General features: G+C 48.7%; 1 protein-coding gene across 1 annotated transcript in view; it reads left to right on the top strand.

Moving 5' to 3' along the window:
• The first annotated feature begins 834 nt into the window (after positions 1–834).
• Positions 835–20,679, top strand: part of CHD7 (chromodomain helicase DNA binding protein 7) — a 188,492-nt gene continuing 168,647 nt past the window's right edge. The window contains 1 exon segment of the mRNA XM_039249132.1: positions 835–1,145. The gene's annotated coding sequence lies outside the window, so the exon portion shown is untranslated.

Below are 20,679 nucleotides of genomic sequence, written 5' to 3'. Positions count from 1 at the left end.
TTTTTTTTTTTTTTTTGGCCAAAGAACGATGAAAACCTTCTAGCCCTGACACGTCTAATAATGGGCACAGAACCTATTTCTTTGTTTCATAACCAGTGCGCTCTCTCTCCGTTTTTTGGCATGGCAACACACTCAGCAAAATCAACGCCACCTAGTTAAAGTTCTGGCTGTGGCCGCGGACGCGGCTGTGCTGTCACCGGGGCGGGAAGGGACAGCCGCGTGAGGGCGGGACGCGCCGGGAGGAAGCGCCGTGTCCCTGCCAAGGCACCTCGTGTGGGAAAATAATTCCAAGTTGAAGGCTAATTACAGAGGGGACGTCCCGCCCCGCAGCCGCGGCCGTGCGCGCAGCGCCGGACCCCTCGCCGCGGCCCGAGCCCCGCGCGGGCTGCCGGCCGCCGCTTCCCGCCCCGGGACGGTGCCGCGCGGGGAGACGTGGCGGCGGCTCCGGCCCGCGCCCGGGGGGCTGCGCGGCGGCGGCGGCGCACCGGCCGGCGGGGAGAGCCGCCCGCAGCGCCGGCGCCCGCCCGGGGACGGGAAGTGGCGCCCGGCCCGCCCCGCGCGGCCCGCCGCCCCGCAGCCCGGCGCCGCCCCCTTTCTCTCGGCCGCTCCCTCGGCCTCCGCCACCCCGGCCGAATTCTTGCATAAATTATGCCAGGCGCGCCTGACGTCAGGTGGCGGCGCGCGGGCGCGGCGCTGAGCGAGCCGGCGGCGGGCGCGCGCGGCCCCGCGGCCGCGGGCGCGCGCGGCGTGCCGGGCGCGCGCAGGCGCTGGCGTGCTGGGGCCGCGGCGGCGGCGGCGGCGGCGGCGGCGGCGGCAGCGGTGGCGGCGGCGGCGGCGGCAGCGGTGGCGGCGGCGGCGGCGGCGGCGGCGGCGCGGGGGCTGAGCCGTGGTAGTGCGGACGCGCTCGTGCTCGGGAACTATCGGATTAAACTTGAATCGAGTGAAATTACACAAAGGAGCGCCGCTGCAGACGCGGCCCGGGGACCCGGAGACCCTGAAACTCGCCAGAGCCCCGCTCGCCCGCGGCCAACTCCGCGCCCGTGGACGAGCCCCCCGGCCGCGGCCGCCGAGCCCACTCCGGAGCCCGCTCCGCGCTCCGCGGCCCCCTCGTTCCGGGCGGCGGAGGAGCCCGACCCACCGACCCGGTGAGCGCGAGAGTTCGCCGGGCGCCTCCGGGAGGGGCGGCGGCGGCAGGAAATCGCTCCGGGCCGGGGCCGGGGCCGCGCGAGGAGTTGGGAGCGGGGAGTTGGGCGTGTGCGGGGCGCGGGGCGCGCGGGCGGGGGCCGGGGCGCAGCGCCGCCCGTGCCGGGGCCCCGAACCCGCGCCCCGAGCGCCGCCCGGCGCCCCAACTTTTGCCTGCGTCCGCGGGGCCGGCGGCGGCGGGGGCGCGCGGTCCGGCGCAGGGTCACTTCCTCGCATGTAAATGGCTTTTTGTTGTGCTGCCGGCGCGGGGGGGGGCCGGGGGCCGGAGGGAGCGTGTCTGCGCGCGGGGAGCGCGAGCGCGGTCCTCCCGCCGGCGCCGAGCACGAGTTGCCGGCTCCGTTCGGAAGAAAAAGGAAGGAGGAAAAGTTGGGCTCCAACTCCGGCGCGAGCGGGCGGTGGGCGCGCGGGCGCGGGGCGGCTGAGCGGCGGCGGCCCGGGGGCGGCGGCGGCGCCCCCCGCCCCGCCCCCGCCCCCCGCGCCGGACCGACCACGCCGCGCTCGCCGGGAGCGGCGGCCGCACCGGCGCGAACAAAGTGCGTCCCTCCCGCGCGGGGACGGCCGCCGGGCGAGGTGGGTCGGCGGCGCGGAAAGTGCGCGGGGCGCCGCGTGGGGCGGGGGGCGGCGCGAACACGCGGCGCCGGGGGGCGTCGGGACCCCCGCCGCTGCCGGCCGCGGGCGCCGAGTTGCGAGCCCGCAGCCGGGGGCGCCCGGGGCTCCCCGGGCTCCCGAGTGTGCGCGAGGGCGAGAAGAAAGGGAGCGGGGCCGGGGCGAGCGCGGGGCGGCGCGGCGAAGCGGGGACCCCACCTTGCCGGGCTGGCCGGGCCGGCGGCGGCGGCGGCGGCGGCTGCATAATAGCGACTTTATCCCCCCCCCACCCCCACCCCCAGGGCAACTCGGCTTCCCCAACCCCGACCCCGCCGGGGGTCAGCGCCGGGGAGGGGGGGGTTCACCAGGTGGCCCCCGCGGCGGCCCGGGCGCGCGCTGCCCCCGCACGGATCCGCGGTTCCGAGCGTGAACGGCCGAGGCGGCCGGAGGCCAAGCGGTCAGCGGGGACAGGAAGGAGGGCGGCGGGGGACGCGTTGTTTGTTTGGTTCGCACCGGGGACTGGGCTCCCCGGGGGTGCAGGGGCGCGGGCGCCCGGCGGGCTGCGGTGCAGGGCAGCCGCGTCCGCCCGAGCGCCGCTCGGGGGGGTGGGGAGGGCGGCGGATCCCGGGCGGGGGGGGCTTGGGGGGGGGGTCGGGAGGCTCCGGGGAAGGAGCCGCCGGCCCCGAGCAGCCATCATTCCCGAGCCGCCTTTCTCCGGATGGCTCTGCCTCGAGGAGCCCCGCGCCGTGGGAGCGCACCCCAAACTCCCGGCCGGCCGCCCGCTTTGTGAGCGCCCCCGGAGAGCGGGCGGCGCGGGGAGTGCTCCCGCCCCGGGTCGGACGGTTTTCCCGGAGGTCACTTTTAGAGACTGTTCACGCCTCGATTTTAAACTAGTTTTTCCCCCCTCTTCTGAACAGACAATGGACAAAAGAAAAGTAGCAACCCACATGGAGAGTTTCCTTTTGAATTGCTAGAATTAGATACACTATCCAGCTCTCCACTCGCTAAGTATACTTTTTAGTTTCCCATTGTACATTATCTAGCAATCGATTTAAATAACTTATCTTGAAATAGGGCCATCCTCAGGGCCTGATTTCTGGCGTACGGTAAATATTTTAATTTGTTTTTCAGGGATTTGTGTGAAGGCCCAGATTTTTTATTTTCTAAAAATATTAATTTAAGCCGTCTTTGCAGCGGGCAATGCCTTTCAGAGACGTGGAGTGGGTTTCCCCCCAATTCTCTCCCAATAAGGAGACGGGGGAGTACTCACTATCCATAATAATCAGAGAAGGGGAAAAAATTGTTCTCTTTATTTCCTTACAGATCCATTCTAACGATGACAAACAGATCTTAGTGGCTACGACCTTAACAGCATGGGAACCTGATTTATCCCAGTTATAATTCTATTTAGATTGTAGTGATGTGTTGAGTACTAGGTAATTCTTATTTCAGAAATAACTTGAGCAGTGATTTTATGAAGTTGAATCCGTCTCCCAGCCCCCAGAGTACATCTGTCGCGGAGTGTTTTTGTCTTGCTGTTGTACAACAGAAGCCCTCCAGTCTTTACCCTAAAATGGCAGCTTTCATTTGACTGGGGCCCATTCATTGACAATGATAATAAAGAGGCTGAAAGCTAGATGCTTGGGGCACCGAGCAGTACTCGGTTTGCCTTTCTAGGTAATAATAAGTAGGAGACATTTTATGTCTTCCAGATCTGCTCACGAAAAGTTTATTTTCCCTGGAAAATCTGGACTGGAGAAGAAAAGTTACAAAGTAAACAGAATTTGGAAATGGTTAGGGACTCGCTGTAGATTTTAGGAACTAAATTTTCTGATGTTGCCAAATAGTGGGAATATGGCCTTCTCCTGTTTTCGATGTCCTGATGTGGGAATAGTGGATTCTTAGGAGGCTTGTAACAGGTGAATTTCCTCACCGTGACACTTATGAATTATTTTCTGGCACTGTGTATTTTATCATTTATATTCTCTTGGTATATTCTATTTTTCTCTCTCTCTCTCCGTGCAAGCCAGTAAATTGAAGCCTGAGGAATTCTTTTCTGGGTTTTTCAAGGTTCAAATGGATTTTTAGGCAGGAAAGGAATAATAGTATAAACTGGTAGGTGAATTCCTAACTCTAGTTATATTGGTTTAATCACAGGAGTATTTTTAATTTAACTTTAAAAATTGCTTTCTTTCCTGTGTCCTGACATGGAAGTCAGGAGAGAGAAATGGTACAGGATGTGTACATGGGATGGTGATGGTTTGAAACTCAAACATTATTTTCCTGTTTTGAGGAGAAAATTAATGCCTTTTTTCTAAGTTTAAATATAGACGTCAAGTTCAAAATAATACATTCAGTTACTTAGTTTTAGAATAGAACTTTCGCAGATTCACCTGTGCTTGGTTTAGTTTTCCATCAGTTCAACTTACAGGACTATTTCCAAAACTTTTTTCACGAGAGTCTTCTATTGAGTTAAAATGAATACCACAGGGAGTACCTTGATAATAACATATCAAAGGAGTGTTACAACGTTTTTTCTCCTACTGACAGTCCAGTCCATATATATATGTGTGTGTGTGTATATATGTATATATATTTCATATATGTGTGTGTATATATATATTCCATATATATGTATATATAGTGTGGTTTTTAAACCATTAGGTCAATTTAAGAAAAGGAGTATTTTTATCCACGAGAGAGAATACACTCCGAATGTTTCAGTATATGAGCTGTGTGCCCCATAGAGCAATCCAAGTGCCAAGTTTAGAGTAGTTGTTTCAGACCGAGGCTTACAGCATTTTATTCCCTGTGCTTGAGAAAGTTTGCTTGCCATAAAGTCACCATCCATGTATTTATTCTTGATTCAGTAATCATTGGTACCTTTCACTGTGTAAATAACACATAAGAGGCAGAGCTTTCCCTCAGAGAGTTTACCGTCTAGTAGGAGAGCGCTCTTTAGGTGATCAAATACTCACATTTAACTTTAAAGATTAACTTTGGAGGGAGCCGTTATCTTTCATCCTTTATTATCCATATATGGCCTTTCTGATTTGATAGCAGACACCGTGGCCATCTTATCTATAAATAAGGCATTGCAAGAATAAAAATGCTTACTCAGGGTTGAGCAAAACGTGTGACTACAAAAAGTGGCCCTTAAAACTTCAGCTTTGTAATAAAGCGAGTCGCTTTCAGTGTTCAGCTGGGTTTCTGGATGTAAACATACAGGCACTTACGTAGATCTAGGTCACATAAGCTAAGTAGATTCAGTAGAAAGAAGATTGAGAAGGAACATTTGGGGTGATGTGGAGATGGTGTCTGGAACACGTGGGCCCTGGGTGTCTCTTCATTGTCTTGTCCATTCGTATGGACACGTTCGTGTATCTTTTTGAGAAGCTGTGTGTTCACGTCACTGGAAACTCAGAATTTAGTAGTGCTGTGTATCTTTCCAGGTGTCTAAAGCCATTATAGCTTTACTGGTTTGGGAGATAAAATTTTCTTTTTTTTTTTTTTCCTAGAAAACTTCATTATTTTGTATTACTTATGAAAGAAAAACCTTTGATACTCACAGGGGATGGAGGGTGTTAAGGTATAAAAGATTTGGGAGTAAATGATCACTTAATTTTTCTTTAAAAATATGAAGATGTAATGTATTTCAATCTGGGTATTATTCAGGTTGGGTTGCAGTTATGGCAGAATTCCACAGCTGATCATGGTGGTAGTTAGGAGCTGGGAAGGCAATTAAAAGATGCTACGATTGCTCTTCTATACTTTACTTTCATCAATATATTAAAATTCATAAGCAGAACCACACTTGCGTGATGAAAATAAATCGAAGTAGGACGTGTCCATGATATTGTCAAATAGAAATTCATCTTACAATCATCAGTGACTCTTTGGATACTTAGAGTGTGAGGGCCTTGGAGAGCTGGTCTACCTTTCTCATTTTACACATCGAGACACTAAAGCCCAGAGAGATTGATTAAATGAGCTGCATCTCTCTGGTCGCCCAGTTTCTGCGCAGCCGCGGCGGCCATGGCCATCCTCATGTGCCTAGCTTGGTGCTGGTGTAGGGGAGGCACTTGGTCTGTCTTTGTTGGGTGACTGAGCTGCTCTGGGAGGGCCTGGCTCTCCCTCTGACGTTCTGATCAAGAAGTACCTTTGCCTTAAGAATTTAACGTAGCTCTTAAAGGTGTTCTTAAGCTAATAATAATTTATTTGTCTCTACTGTGTAATGGTTTGGAGGGGTTTTGTTTTTGTTTTTGTTTTTGTTTTGTTTTGGAAAACTGTGATTATCCATCTAGAAAAATGTAGAGATAATTCCAAGATTTGATTACTGTTCTCATTTTAGAAGCTTGTATTCATTACCATAACTAGATTCCTGTACCTTTCAACTAATTTTAGGTGACTGCAAGCATGATTGTTTTCTCCGCGAAGTATTTCTAGAGGGTTCTGTTAAAAAATAATGTAGACTAGGAATGCAGAAGCATAACTTGGTAGTAAGAAGCTGATTGGTCCTTGGGCTTGTATGCTATGCCGGTGTGGAATCGGTGACACTTTCTTTGGTGGCCTTTTTAGCCACCAAATTGCTGTAGCTGTCAGGTTTGGCTCTAGTAGTAAATGCCTCTGGTCTATGGTTAGTTTTCCTCAGTTGTCTGTTTTCTTTTTCATCAATTCAAGTATTTTTGGGTACCTGCCACCTGCCAGGTGCTGTGTTAGGAATACAGTGGTACCGGGAGAAGACGAGGTAGACCCAGAGGAAGCATGAATAAAGCAACGGCACTGTCCTCGGTGCTATGCAGTGGATGTTGGGAGGAGTGAGAGTGACTTGGGATTCATCTAGCTGTGTGGGGGGTCACTCTTAGGAAGTGGCTTCAGCGCTGGCATCTAAACGGTGATAGAAGAGGAGGGTAGCATCAGCTAACCTAGAGGCCGGTGGTGTGTCTGGGGTGTACAGAGAGCAGCTAGCTGGACTAGAGAGACAGGCAGAGGCCAGCTTGGCTGGGGCTTATAGGATATGGAATTTGGGATTTACAAAAATGAAAGAGCCACTGATGGGTGTCAAGCAATGTTTACCATGAGCAGACTTATGTTTTGTGCAAGACTGCTTTGGGGATGGGGCAGAGGAGGGACTGGGCTAGGGGCAGCCTCCAGCCTGCTGCCGTCGTGGGCCATGCGATGGGAAAATCATAATGGTTTGGACAACTTGGTGGCCGTGGGTATGGAGAAAATCGGACTGGTCTGAAAAACACTTCTTCGGAGGCTTGGTGAACAGGACTTGAGGATAGATTTGCTGTTAGGGAGGAGGTAGGTGTCAGGGAATGTACATTTCCAGCATACGCCCTGCTTGGCTAGCTGACTGGCTGGTGATGCTGTTTACTGAGGCAGGGAGCACCTGATGTGGGGGGGCAGCTTTGAGGGGGACATTTATCAGTTCTTACAGCATGTGACTGAGGTAGCAGATACTGGACCCCGATGCCCTTGCTCAGTATTGTTTCCATTGCCGGTGGCATTCCAAAACTTTCCCCAAATAATCTGCCAGCTTTCTCACAAGATGGTGTGTGGTGAGCCCACCAAGGAGTGCTGGTGAGGGTCAATGCGTGGGAGGAGGGGACAGGAACCTTTGTTATTTGCACTTTGTCATATGGTACTTTGTTTGCTCCTTGCCTAGTACATAGCACGTTGTATGAATTTGCTCAGCCTAGACTGAGAATGGAACCCTATGGTAAGCAGACGTGGCCACATTTTGTTTGTCTGCATCTCCGTGTTGTGGTGATGGGTGTCTAGTTATGCACTGAAACAAGGTCCTTGGGTTCCCAGCTGATAGCTGGTGGCTCCTCACTGTGCTCGGTTGTATTTTAGGAGCCAGTCCTACGCGGGTGTGGTAGAAACGAATACAGTACTTAAATAATTGTGCAGAAAATACCCTCCAAGGTCAGAATACTTACCTGTTTTTTAGTGGAGTATGCATAAACTTTCATACGTAAATTATCTTAGAAGCCACTTTGTTTAATTTTTATAAAAAGTGGATTATACCGCATGGCCGGTAGCAAATGAGAGATGCTAACCTGACAAATGCAGAAAAGCTTCTAATGAGATAAATTGTGAAAATCCTGAACGTTTATCTTGAAACCGCCTTTTAGGGAAATGTTTGTATTTTTGTATTTGTTAGTTTATATACGTAATGCTGTTACCCGTTTATTTTTGTTACAAGTCAGACTTTTAAAGATCTCTTTCCTGGGACTCGTTGCCTTTGGGTGGGGGTCTGTTTCAAAGGTCTTTTCATTTACGCTGCCCTCCTAGGCTTTGCTGATGGGCCACCGTGAATGGCGCTGTCTGCCCGAGTCCTTCCTGTCTCCTTCAGGAGGGGCAAGGTGGTGTGGCTTTGCAGGCTAATTTAGGGACTTAGATTGGTCGTAGGGACGTGCCTCATCTGAGGGTTTTGCCGCTAGCTGTTGTGAGCTATTATTTGGATGAATTTACAATCGAGGAGTAGTATGTTCCCACGTGGGTTAGTAGGAACGCTTGGCGTGCTGACTCTCCCTGCTGCCGACCGTGTCTCCCACCCTTTAACTTATGATACTGTTTCTTCAACTTGATTGTTTTTCAAAAGTTTTTCAAAAACATTTTAAAATATATTTTCTTCTTGGGTCTCATTAACAGTGAGTTCTTATAGTTTAAGAAATCATTGCCTTCTCAGACGCTAGATGGAAGGCTGCAGGCTGGCTCCTGTGATGTGGGCTTTAGTGGAAGAATAGAGGATGTTTCTGTGCCCACCTGACTGCGCAGCGGCCAGCGAGGTGGCAGGTTTGAGTTTTCCACCACGTATCTTGTATATTGGGGGCGGGAGGGGAGCGTCAGGGACAAGCCGCTGTCAACACTGGGTCCATTGAGACCTGGATTGAGACTCAGTGTAGGGAGGACAGGGGATTAGACATCTGTGTTACTTTTGACACATCACGTCTCCCTGGTACCTCCACTCAGAAGATTCTTACCGGAAGTTGCGGTAGGTCTGATAAAGGACACATGACACCTCAGGAATTAATTTTTCCCCCTCGTTCTGTGGCAAGTGGGGGGGGGGGACTACTTTCATTTTTTTTAAGAGTCCACTTTGTTCTCTTTATATTCTTCTGCAAGATACCCATAACAGAATCCATTCTGTTGATGTTTAAAACATAATCAGCGAATGTCTGTAATTTTAACACATCTAAAAACTATCATGTTTAATGTGACGCTAAGAGGCAAATACTGAGAAGTCCCTTGTAGAGTCCTAAGGGTGCTTTTGTTTCCGAGGCAGTTCCTGCCATTGCACTAAGTGAATCATAAAATCAATTTGAACACAGGTGTACTATCAAAAATGCACCTTGGCTGGTGATGTATTTTAAAGCGTATGGGTCTAGAAATGACTTTATTTATGGATGGGGTTAACATATTGAAACCGTTAGCCTACATCCTCAAGGTGAACTTTTTTTTTTTTTTTTGAAACATCTCTATTGCAGTATTTTATATTCTTGTACACTTGACCTTGTTTGTGCTTGGAATTTTGCTTTGGCCAATTGCAAGTGTATTGATTTTGTCAGAAAAATCATGCAGACTCATCTTGAGACTTTATAAATCTTGATTAGATTAAAAACTTAATTTTTTCCTATTAGGCTTGTATTAGGGTAATCAGCTAAAATGATGGAGAAACAACAGAACAGCATTAAAAGTAACAGTAATAACCATAGCTACTAACCACCAGTTATTTGTTGAGCATTTCCAGTCAAGTAGGTGTTATGCTGAGTGTTTTAATGGATTGTTTCATTTACCTATCAGAACCTAGGAAATTAGTAGAATTATTATCTCCATTTTGTGGATGTGGGGACCTGGGTTGAGAGGTAAAATCGTCCAGGGCCTTACAGCCCTAGCAGGTGACGGAGGAGGACTTTGAATCCAGACTGGCCAGTAGCCAGACCCTGAATGTGTGACCATCTTGCCCGTTGCGTCCTCAGCCAGGTCTGCGACTGTCAGTTCTGTCTTTATAGACAAAGGTCTATTGAGAACACCAGCGGCACCCTGAAATCCTAGACCAGACCCCATTGCTGTGTCCAGTCCAGGTTATTTCTGTCCGCACTTCCTCTTTTTGGCCTGCTGTATTTGTGGGGTCCTGTGTCTTGCCACCTAAAATGACCAAGTCCCAAGCTTTTCATTCTTCATGCCCTTCCCCTTCCATGGAGGTGAGAACAATTATTTTTATGGACGTTTTATTCTGTGGTGGCCGAGAACTTGAATTGTGACGTCGGACAGATCAAGGAGTGAATCATAAAGACGGAAATAATAAGACTACCAGCTACCCAGCATTATGGTGGAAGATTACGGGAGATACTTTGCCCAAAGCGCTTGATCTAGTATATGGCATGTGTATTGAATAATTATAATTAGCACATTCTTCATCATTGAACTTATTAAACCACGTATCTTGATTTGTTTTTTTAATTTAAAAAGCCGCAGATCCTCGAATTATTACTAGAAAGGAATAGTGGGCTGCATTAGCGATTGGCTATACCATTTTCACTTTTCCTCAGGAGTAGATATAAAATTCTATGTGCCCTTGTCCTGGCGTATAACTAGATGTTATTTAGCTAACTTCTGGTTGGTTACTCAGAGGCGGTTGAGATCTGCCAGGTATAAAAATGACAAACGTGTGGGAGTGGTTCTTCCTTCGAGCTGTAACCTGAATGCTGGCTGTCTTGCTAGTCACCCAGTCAATCCTTCTTTTCCCCTGAACCTGCACTTCTCCAAAAATGCCGGTGACGTTATCCTAGACAGGCAGTGGTGTGGGCATATTTGGTCAGTTCCGGGATAGCAGAACTTTCCAGTTCAGACAGGAAAGCTCCAGTGTGTTCTCGGATCTGTAGCGTTTGGTCCTCAAGTTGCTGAACGTTGGATTCAGTTGTGCCCTCCCCAAATTATTTTCATTGCCTAAGGAAGAGATGAGATGAGATCTAAAATGAGGGGGCGCCTGGGTGGCTCAGTCGGTTGAGTGTCTGACTTCAGCTCGGGTCATGATCTCACGGTTTGTGGGTTCGAGCCCCACATCGGGCTCTGTGCTGATGGCTCAGAGCCTGGAGCCTGCTTCGGATTCTGTGTCTCCCTCTCCCTCTGACCCTCCCCTGCTCACGCTGTCTCTCTCTCAGAAATAAATAAAATGTTAAAAAAAAAAATAGATTTGGAGCCAAGGTCCAGAGTGTGAGTAGCAACTAGAAAGTGAGAAGGGTCCCTTCCTCTGGAAGGGTAAGGGTGTGGGGTGGCTTCCTTGGAATTCCACTGCCATCCAGACTGGCATGACAATGGAAGAGAGGGAGCTTAGGCCACTTTCATTTTGTTCCATTTTATTTTCACTTAAAAGTGACTTTAGGAGCAAAATAAAATTGTTGGGCAAAATGCAAACAGTTGATAAGTATGGATCCATGGGAGTTCCTTGTACTGTTCTTCCATCTTTACGGCAAGTTTAAGGAATTGTAGCAAACTCAGAAGTTTCTTAAATAACAGTGACTGACTCTAAGGGCTTGATCTCAGTAGCTAACATTTACAGAGCATGGACTTCTTGTGAGCTCGCATTTTGCTAAACTACTTATTTACATGAACTATTTTCCCTGAATCCTGAAGCAGGATAAACCAAAATGCTGATGTAGGAACAATAATTGCCATTTTATAGGTGACGGAATGGAGTTTTAGAGATTCATTTAATAAATTTGCCCCCAATCACAGCTGTTATGGGCAGACTTCAGACTCAGATCAGGACAGGCTCATTTAATAGCCTGGCGTTAACCTCTCTGCAGAAGTTGCTTTGGATGGTCCCATTAAGATGATGCAGGCCTTAGAAGGGCAGGAACGCTTGTCAAGATCTTACAGGCCTGTGCTTTGGAGGGTTCTCTCCTGGACAGAAACTGAGAGGCAGAAAAGTATCTATTAACGAATTATAGTTATGAAGGTTGTTTCCTCAGATGTTGTATCTCTCGAATTGCGAATGGTTTCGACCTAAGAGACGCATGCTCATTGCAGAACGCACTGGTGTTCTGGCCCCACGGTCCTTCATCAGTCCAGGACTTCGCTAGCATCGGTGTTCAGCTGGCCACACCCCTGCCTTTCCTCCACGTCTCTTGCCAGTGTTTATCCACCACGTACAACACTTTCCATCTTTTTCTCCTTACGTAGGACTTGAGTTGCTCAGGAAAGGAGCTGGGATGCTACTTAGGCTCCCAGTCATGTGTTCTTCCCCGTTACCCGAGCTTGGGTGAACGTGCCTCTGCTGTGTAAGGTGTTTCTGCGAACACAGGAGACAGCACACCGGCTTCTGCGGCCGCATGTTGTGTGACTTAAATAGGTATAAAATGCAGATGTGTAAATCAGTAGACTTGTATGTTGGGGGGGAGGGGGGTGGGTTTCTTTCTAGGGGATACAAGAAAAGGTAAGGTCCTAAATCGTATGACCTCTTTTCTCTGTAGAAATATTCTATGGTGATGTGTCCCGATTTTCCCTATTTTACAGGCTTTTCCCCCCTTCAGACTGTTGACTAGCTTGAATACACTGAGCTTCTAGTTAAGACTTCAGCTTTGCTTTTGTGTGTGTGCGTGTGCAATTAAAGTTTTAATTTTTGACTTAATTGTGTTAAGCTTCAGAGCTAGGTTTATCCCTGAAATGAGCATTTTAAGTTTTCCGTTTCCCCTCTCGTTAAAACCCAGAAGCAAACATCTGCGCTGGTGTTTTAAGGGGCTTTGTGGCTGGGGTGGGGCTGGGAGCCGTTGCGTGTAGCTGCTGGGGCAGGGCGACCTCACTTGCCGCCACTACGTCCGCAAGGACACAGTACCGTCACCGAGTAGGGTCCTTTCCCCGCGCGGCTGAGCTCACTGCTGGTGGCACTGCCGTCACTGAACGGCCGGCTGGCAGGCCGCACCCCTGCGCTGCAGCTGGAGAGGGTGTCGTGGCGGCGGTTGGCCATCTTGGCGTGGTGACTGCAGGGCGACGTGCTGTGAACCGAGCTGCCCGGAGGCCTGGGCTTTTGCGAGCAGGACGGCTGGCGCTGAGGAACGACTGTCCTCCTCTGCCGCTCAGGCTTGTCACAACTTCGGGAAATGGGTCACATCACTGGTACTTTATGGGTCACTGCCACAGTACGAACGGCAGCAGCAGCAACGTCTTCCTTGGGCAAAGCTGGAGAATGACTCTTCATTACCTTTACCTTCTCTAAAAACAGCTGCTGGGGCCAGCTATCGATCTAGTAAGAGATTTGACTTGTTTTACCTCCTGACACCAGGCTAGAGGTGAGAAAATGGGTCTTTTGATTCAAAGCACTACGGTGTTAATACGTATCTGTGTGCGCTTTATGTGTGTATTTTTTACTCTGCCAGTATTTTGCTTTGTAAAAGGAACCCCACCTTTCCCTCTTCTCATGTTTTGAGACAGTTGCATAGAGAATGCTCAGCCATCATTTTGGGGGCAGAAAGCAGCTTTTAAACAATGTTTTGATCTTCTCCTTTCCACCTTCTACCTCATCAGGGTTCAGAAGGTTGCCTTGCAGAAATAATGTGTCCATTGGTCTTGAAGGAAGAATGGAGTGGTGAGCTGGGCTGAGGTAGCTTTTTCATCTGTTTTCTCTGAGGGACTGTGAAATGAGTCCATTTAGAAGACTTTCAGGATTTTATGCAGTTATTTTAAAAGTTGAGGTGATGCGGTACTTGGATGGCTCAGTTGGTTGAGCATCAACTCTTGATTTCTGCTCAGGTTATAACCCCAGTATTGTGGGATTGAGCCCATGTCTTAATGTCAGTGTGGAGCCTACTTAAGATTCTCTCTCTCTCCCTCTGCTCCTCTTCCCGTCTCATGCGTGCTCTCTCTCTCCCTAAAATAAAGAAAAGGTGGGGTGGGGCGCCTGGGCGGATCAGTCAGTTGAGCGTCTGACTTCAGCTCAGGTCATGATCTTGCAGCTTGTGGGTTCTTTTCCCGTGTGGGACTCTGTGCTGACAGCTCAGAGCCTGGAATCTGTTTCAGACACTGTGTCTCCCTCTCTTTCTGCCCCTCCTCTGCTCGTGCTCTGTCTCTCTCTGTCTCAAAACTAAATAAACATTAAAAAAAAAAAGGGAGCAAGAAGTTTACAACATAGTAAGATTAGAGTAACTAGTATTAAAGTGGATATTTATCAGTCTTTAGAATTAACACAGTCACCTGGGATACTTGCTAAAAATGCGGATCCCTCCACTCCCACCCTACCGAATTAGGATCTCTGTGGGCCATCCATCTAAAATCTGATTTCTCATGGATTCTAAAAAGCCACACCTTTGTGTAAATGTTAGTTACACAGTGGGCATACCTGGGATTTCAGTGTAAAGCAGTTTAGGAAAAAGGAAACTCAATTCATATATTCTTACAATATTTTTTTCAACATTGCAAGTACTGTTACTCTCATATGTAAATGAGTCAAATGTGGCTGCTCGGCGGCATACCAGTTAATAGGAGAGGTGAAGATGGACAGACAGCTTAAGAGTTTAAAAATCTAGTCCACTTTAAAGGCGGTGTGAAAAGGGACAGAGGATAGCTTGTTTTGTATTCATTTGTTACATTTTATTCTCGTTCCTGGCACAGAATAATTAAAAACTTGTAGTTTTTATTTATTAACTACTAGATGTGTAGTTCTAGTTTATATGGCGGACGTACAGAAAACGAGTAGGGTAACATGCAGCAGTACTATTTTGGGACAGCCCATTTCAAGCCAGTGTCACTTCCAAGGGCACGTAATAACTTTAAAATGAGAGTCATCTCAAAACAGTAATTTGGCGAGTGGGTTAGTGCCGTCTTTGAAGACTTGTTAGCATAATTGTCTGTAAGAGACAGGATGTTTGTGAGGGTGAAAGGAGGCGTCCACACGGAGGCTTTTTCTCCTCTCTCCTCCCTTCCTTTCTGAGTTAGCCCTCACGAGCCCCCCTGCCCTCTTAACATTCGTCTCCCTGGACCTCGTCTCTGCTCACCATTGGGTCCTGGACCTTGCCTCTGATGCCCTCACGGCTCCTCCTTCCTCCTTCCTCTTCCTCTTCTCCCTTCCCCCTGTGGACAGTGTTTTGATCTGAGCCTGCTCTAGGGTCTAGTTGGGGCCCACAGTGTCAGCTCTTGTTTCCATGGGATTAACTCCTAAATCTGCATCTTTGTTTCCAGCATCTCTTCCGTGCTTCTGTCCTTAACATCCCCAACCTGTCTAAAATCCTGTCTTCCTGACACCTCCTCCTTCCTGCCAGAGCATGACAAAAGCCCGAGACGCCAAACCCAGCTCTTGCTCTTGAACTTGGGTTGCACACCTCAAGCCTGCACCGATATCATCGGTCCCCGGCTCCCCGGATCCTGGCCGCCTTGGTCTGTTGCAGGCTCCCTGTCTTTGGAGGGGGCTCTCTCCTGTGTCCTGGCATCCTCACTCCTTCCACTACACTGCGCTCCCCCTGACACCCGCTTGCCTGTTAGAACGCGGTCCGTGGCCTGCTGGACCATTGCCATCGTTGTTACTTGCACTGGAGGAGAGCAGAGGAGTAACCAGTGTCTGGGGGAGGCCTCCCCCCCACCCCCCAGCTTCCTGCCCTTCCTCATTGCCTGGGCAGCCGCTGCCTGCCTCCCACCACCGTCACTGGGGCTTTCGGAGCCTGCTCTGGGGCACAGCTGCCTGCACAGCGTGGGGGCTGCCTCCACGAGAGAGACCTCTGCACACAGCTGGGCATGCTGGGTTTCATGTTGAGGCTCCGCCTCTGGCAGTGTGAAGCTACCCTGTGCCCAAGGCCTTGCTGGCCTTCTCGGTGACAGGTGGCACCCCTTGCTTGGCGGCCTCCCAGTTTATTCAGAGTGTGTGTGGGGAAGAGGAGGCGAGGCTTGTTTTGGCCTCCTGTCCTGGCGTCTGAGGCAGATGCACTTTTCCATGGTGGTACTGTTTCGATTAGGTACCTGAGGTGCACCGCGGGTTCCCTGGGGCTTTGGTAGGTGAGCACAGACAGGAATGTCCGGGTCCCAGTATGGGGTTGGATGGAGAGCTGTTAAACTAGTGACTGAAATCCTTTTGGGAGGGAATCCCTTGCTGAAATGGGCGTGGCCCAAGTGACTACTGGAGTGGGTGATGGTAGCCCTAGGAGGGACCATTTGGTGACACAGGAATTGGGGCGGACGTCTGACTTACAAGCTCACAGCAGTACATCAGGCTCTTAGGAATGGGGTTACAGAAAACTAGGCCTATTGGAATCCATGTCAGAGCGAGCCTTTATGTAAAGGGGCGTAACCACATCAGTGCTGGGAAACACTTTTATTTTTGAGAGAGTGAGTGAGTGAGCCAGAGCGTGCAAGGGAGGGGCAGAGAGTGAGGGAGACAGAGGATCTGAAGCGGGCTTGGTGCTCACAGCCGTGAGCCTGATGTGGGGCTTGAACTTGGGAACTGTGAGATCATGACCTGAGCTGAAATCGGATGCTCAGCCAACTGAGCCGCTCAGGCATCCCCTAGGAAGGGCTTAAATGAATGCAAAGTCATGGCCAGTTAACGACAGAGAAAAATTCAATAGTGTTTTCAGATTTACGTCTCTGAAGAGTAAACGGCAATTTCTCTGAGGTTTCTGGAAATGTGGGTATGCCTGGTGAAAGCTGTTGTTTCATTAACTCCCTCCAGAGATAGTAGAATTATGAGGATGCCGATCTCCGGAGTACCCTTGCTGACTTTTTGGTATGACTTTCATGTTTGTGGAGGTGCCCACGTACAGTTGTAACTGTGCTACTTTCCGTGAGAGACACTGAAGCGGTTATCCCTAGCTAGGAAGTGCAGGTTGACCCGCACGCGACACTGCAGAACAGGACAGCAAAGTGTGTAATTAAGTGCTGAAAAGGTGTGATGCCGTCAGCGGGGTAGCGCCCGGAGCGGCCAGTGCCGGGCCCCGGGCCGGGCCGGGCCGGGCTGTGGAGGGGAGACCAGGAGGTCTAACCCGCGCGGACCCTCCGTAGGCTGAAGGAGCTGAGAAGCAGTGTGAACAGACTCGGGACTCCGCCGCGAGGCTCCTGGCGGCAAACCGCTGGCGGAGCGGCCTGGGGCCGGCACAGGGGCCTCGTCCCCAGTGTCCTCCCTGGGAGAAGGAGCTGGGGGCGAGGGCCAGCTGAGCGTGGCCGCGAGCGGCTGTCCAGCTCAGGGCCGGTCACAGCCGGCCGGGGGGGAAAGGGTCAGACGAGAAGGGCGTGGGCTGTGCTGAAACTGGAAGTTCAGAGTGTTAGAGCCTGACTTCATTACGGGACGGAATGGAGTTGAAAGGTTAGTTTGGCAACATGTGATGGATTGCAGTTGGGGAGGGTGGGGAGGGGCTGGAGGCGGAAAGTCAGAGAGGTTGGAGCGCCAGCAGCGCCAGGGCCCCGGGGGGGGGGGGGGGGGGGGGGGGGGGGAGGATGGAGAGGAGGCGCGAAGACGGGGGTGTGGGGGCCGCGAGGGGCCGGCTCTGGAGCTGAGAAACGAGGTTGGGGATTCTGAGCTTCCGTTAGATCCGGAAAGAGGAGCATTTGAGGAGGGTAGGATGTATCAAAAGACAAAATGGGTAACATAGAAAGGTTCCAAAGTCTATCTAGCTACTTAACGGATGAAGTTGTACAACTTACAAGTCAAGAAATGGCAAAATATTAAACCTTTTTTTTGGTTTGTTTTATGAAAGAAAAAGATCTTATAAAGATGAACTTAGAGTTATTTTCACATATAGCTTGACTTTAGTTTTGTAAATGCTTTTTACAGCATGGGCACATTCAGGATAGTGACAGAATTCCAGAGGATATTAATATTACTCTTTCAGAATCAAAACAGCACAATGATAATTTGGTTGGGAGTCTGTAAGAAGGCCATACAAATATGGTTACTACAAACTGAAGTTCACAGTTTAGTTCAGTTTTCTTTTTTCCTATTTTTTTTTTTCTAAGGAGGCTCCAAGCCCAGCATGGAGCCCAAAGCAGGGCTTGAAATCACGTCTCTGAGATCAAGATTTCAGCTCATGTTGACCTGAGCTAATATCAGGAGTCGGATGCTTAGCCAACTTAGCCACCCAGGTGCCCCTTCTTTTCGTTTTTTAAAGTACAGTTTATGCCCAATGTGGGACTTGAGCTCACGACCCAGAGGTCAAGAGCTCTACCAACTGAGCCACCCAGGCACCCCTCAACTGTCTTTTAAATGTGTGTGTTTCAACATTAGGGAGAACCGTTTCATGTTTTATAATTCATCTACTTTGTGTGTGTGTATAGATCCATTAAAAAGACTCAGCAGCATATTCTATGAGAGAATACAGCAGAGAAACAGTTGCAGCCCACTGGAAAAGTAGTAAAGGATGTCAGTAGGCAATGCAGAGAAAGAAAATGTGATTGCCAGTGAATATGAAAATTTTCAAATTGTGGAGTGAGTAATGAAAGAAATGCAAATTAAAATGAGATACTCTTTTCTTCTGAATCAAACTAGTAAAAATAAAAAAAAATCTATTCATTTATTCATTCATTTATTTAAAGTGTAAGTTGGGGAAGAGCAGAGGGAGAGAGAATCTTAAGCAGGCACCACGTTCAGTGTGGAGCCTGATGTCGGGCTTGATCTCACAACCATGAGATCATGACCTGATTGGAAATCAAGAGTTGGATGCTCAACTGACTGAGCTACTGAGGTGCCCCTAAAATATGTTCTTGATGCTGCTGGAATATTAGTGAAACTTGCATGCTCAGCGCTGGCTGAAGTTCAGTAAGCACAAGCATTTTGGAATGAAACTGGAGATTGTATGTATCAAGACCTTTCTAAATGGCCATTGATGTTGTATCAGCCGTGTATCCTAAGGAAAAATCTGCAATCCAATCAGCTGTTACAAATAAGAAGTCACAGCACTTTTTTCTGAGTGAAAAATTACAAATGGTCAAATTGTGTTATATTCATGTTGGGATATTATGCAAGCATTACAGATCATGTTTTTTAAAAATAAAAAGCTTGTAAGAGTAGAGTACAAAATAATATTAACTGTGGTTCCAATTTTATACAAATTATAAGCACAGGATAAGACTGGGGAAAAATGAGTGGTTTTAGGGATTAGCAGTGACACTTAGTTAAAGACTCCAATCCCATAGTTAAATAGATCTGGTTTGAATCTCTGTCCAACCACTTATTGGCTGTGCGACTTTTGGACGAGGGACTTATTAGCACACTGACCATAAGCAAATTTTCTTTTAACTTCTCGAAGACTCAGTTTCTTAAGCTGTAGCAAGAGGATGCTAACAGCTCGTAGACTTACTTAGATTAATGTAACAGTGCATTTGCATTTAAATACTTCACACAGCGCTCATTGTGTTAGGATTCATTAAATGTCAGTTATTTGGATTGCAGGTGTTTTTATTTTAGTTTTTATATTTTTAAAAATTTGAACTGAAAGATTAAAAAATGTCTATTTATTTTGAGAGAATGAGAGAGAATGTGCTAGAGCAAGTGGGGGTCGGGGCAGAGAGAGGAGAGAGTCCCAAGCAGGCCTCCGCCACTAGCAGCGCAGGCAGGGCCCGACACAGGGCTCCATCTGTTAGACCGTGAGATCATGACCTGAGCTGAAAGCAAGAGTCTGACGCCTGACCAACTGAGCCACCCAGGTGCCCTGAACTGAAAGATATTTTTACAATCAGGAGAAACCACTGCCAAGAAACTATGTGGTACCTTATGTGGGAAGAAGGACTCTGAAAAATTTTCAGTGTTTTGTCCTATAGCCAGGGAAATTTTCTGGGGGAAAAAACATCACCTTAGTTAGTTATATTTTTGAAACAAATATTTCCAACTTTTGCCTCTCAGGGTTTTTCTTCTTTGTAGATCACTTAGCAGTAATTGGCTCATTTTTTCTCTCCCGAAGAAATTTTGTTCTGCACTAGGTTGAATTTAAAGAACCTTCCCCACCCCATCCTTTTAAAGTTTTCTAAAGTCAAAGAAAACAAGAATCAACTAAAAAAAATTCCTGTAGATGAGATCTGAATTTGGTTAATATTAACTGCACATTTAGCACTCAAATTTCAGACATATTTAGTGCTAGCTTCTGTACGTCTCACCTAATTGTTTAAATATGTGAGCATGATTTTGATATTGGGAGGTGGAGGAGAAAGCCCTTGAGGTTTTCGAGCTTGAGTTAAAAGGCTTATTGTGTCTTGGAGCAAGTTGATGTAAGCTAGTAGGAAGACTTTAGCATCTGGAACTCTTTCACCTTGGAATTGTGTCTTTCTCATAGAAGAAACACATTTGGGCTACATGCAGCCGGGAGAAACTTTCAGGCTGTACTTTCCTCACAGGAGGGTAACGGCTTTGCACTTAGAGTAAAAGCTTCAAAGCTTTTGTCTCCTTGAAGTTAGGCTGCCCTGGCCTTTATCTCCCACGTTCCTTGCTGTACCTTCTGTGACACACGGAGGAGGGTAAGAAAAGGAAGAACACAGACAAGTAGTTAACATTGCCCCCCCTAAGTTAATTATGAGTAATGAGTTGATGCTAATATAAAACTTGAAAACCATAGAACCCAGAATACGTGCAATTATGATTTGCTGTTGTATTTTGTCGAATCTAAGATGGTTGCAAGACCTATTTTTGCTGTACTGAGATGTGGAAAAAAGTATGTCTTAGAATTAATGAAATACAGTAATGAGGGAAAAAAAATCAACAACTTTTCAGTTTGCAGGTACTTGTGTTTTTCTGTTTTGTTTACCGAATAAAAAGGGAAATCACCTGAATGCATCTGAAATCAGACCCTAAGCCTCTGATCTTTAGCAAAAAGGTTTCACAGTGGCATGTCACTGTAGTCACACCTGGGGCCACCTCTGACCCGCCTTGCTCCATACGTTGAGAACGGCACATAGAGTGCGGCGTAGATG

This window comes from Hyaena hyaena, unplaced genomic scaffold (assembly GCF_003009895.1).
Source record: "Hyaena hyaena isolate Hyena2069 unplaced genomic scaffold, ASM300989v1 scaffold_327, whole genome shotgun sequence".
Classification (NCBI taxonomy): domain Eukaryota; kingdom Metazoa; phylum Chordata; class Mammalia; order Carnivora; family Hyaenidae; genus Hyaena; species Hyaena hyaena.
This window is presented reverse-complemented; position numbering and strand designations above follow the sequence as displayed.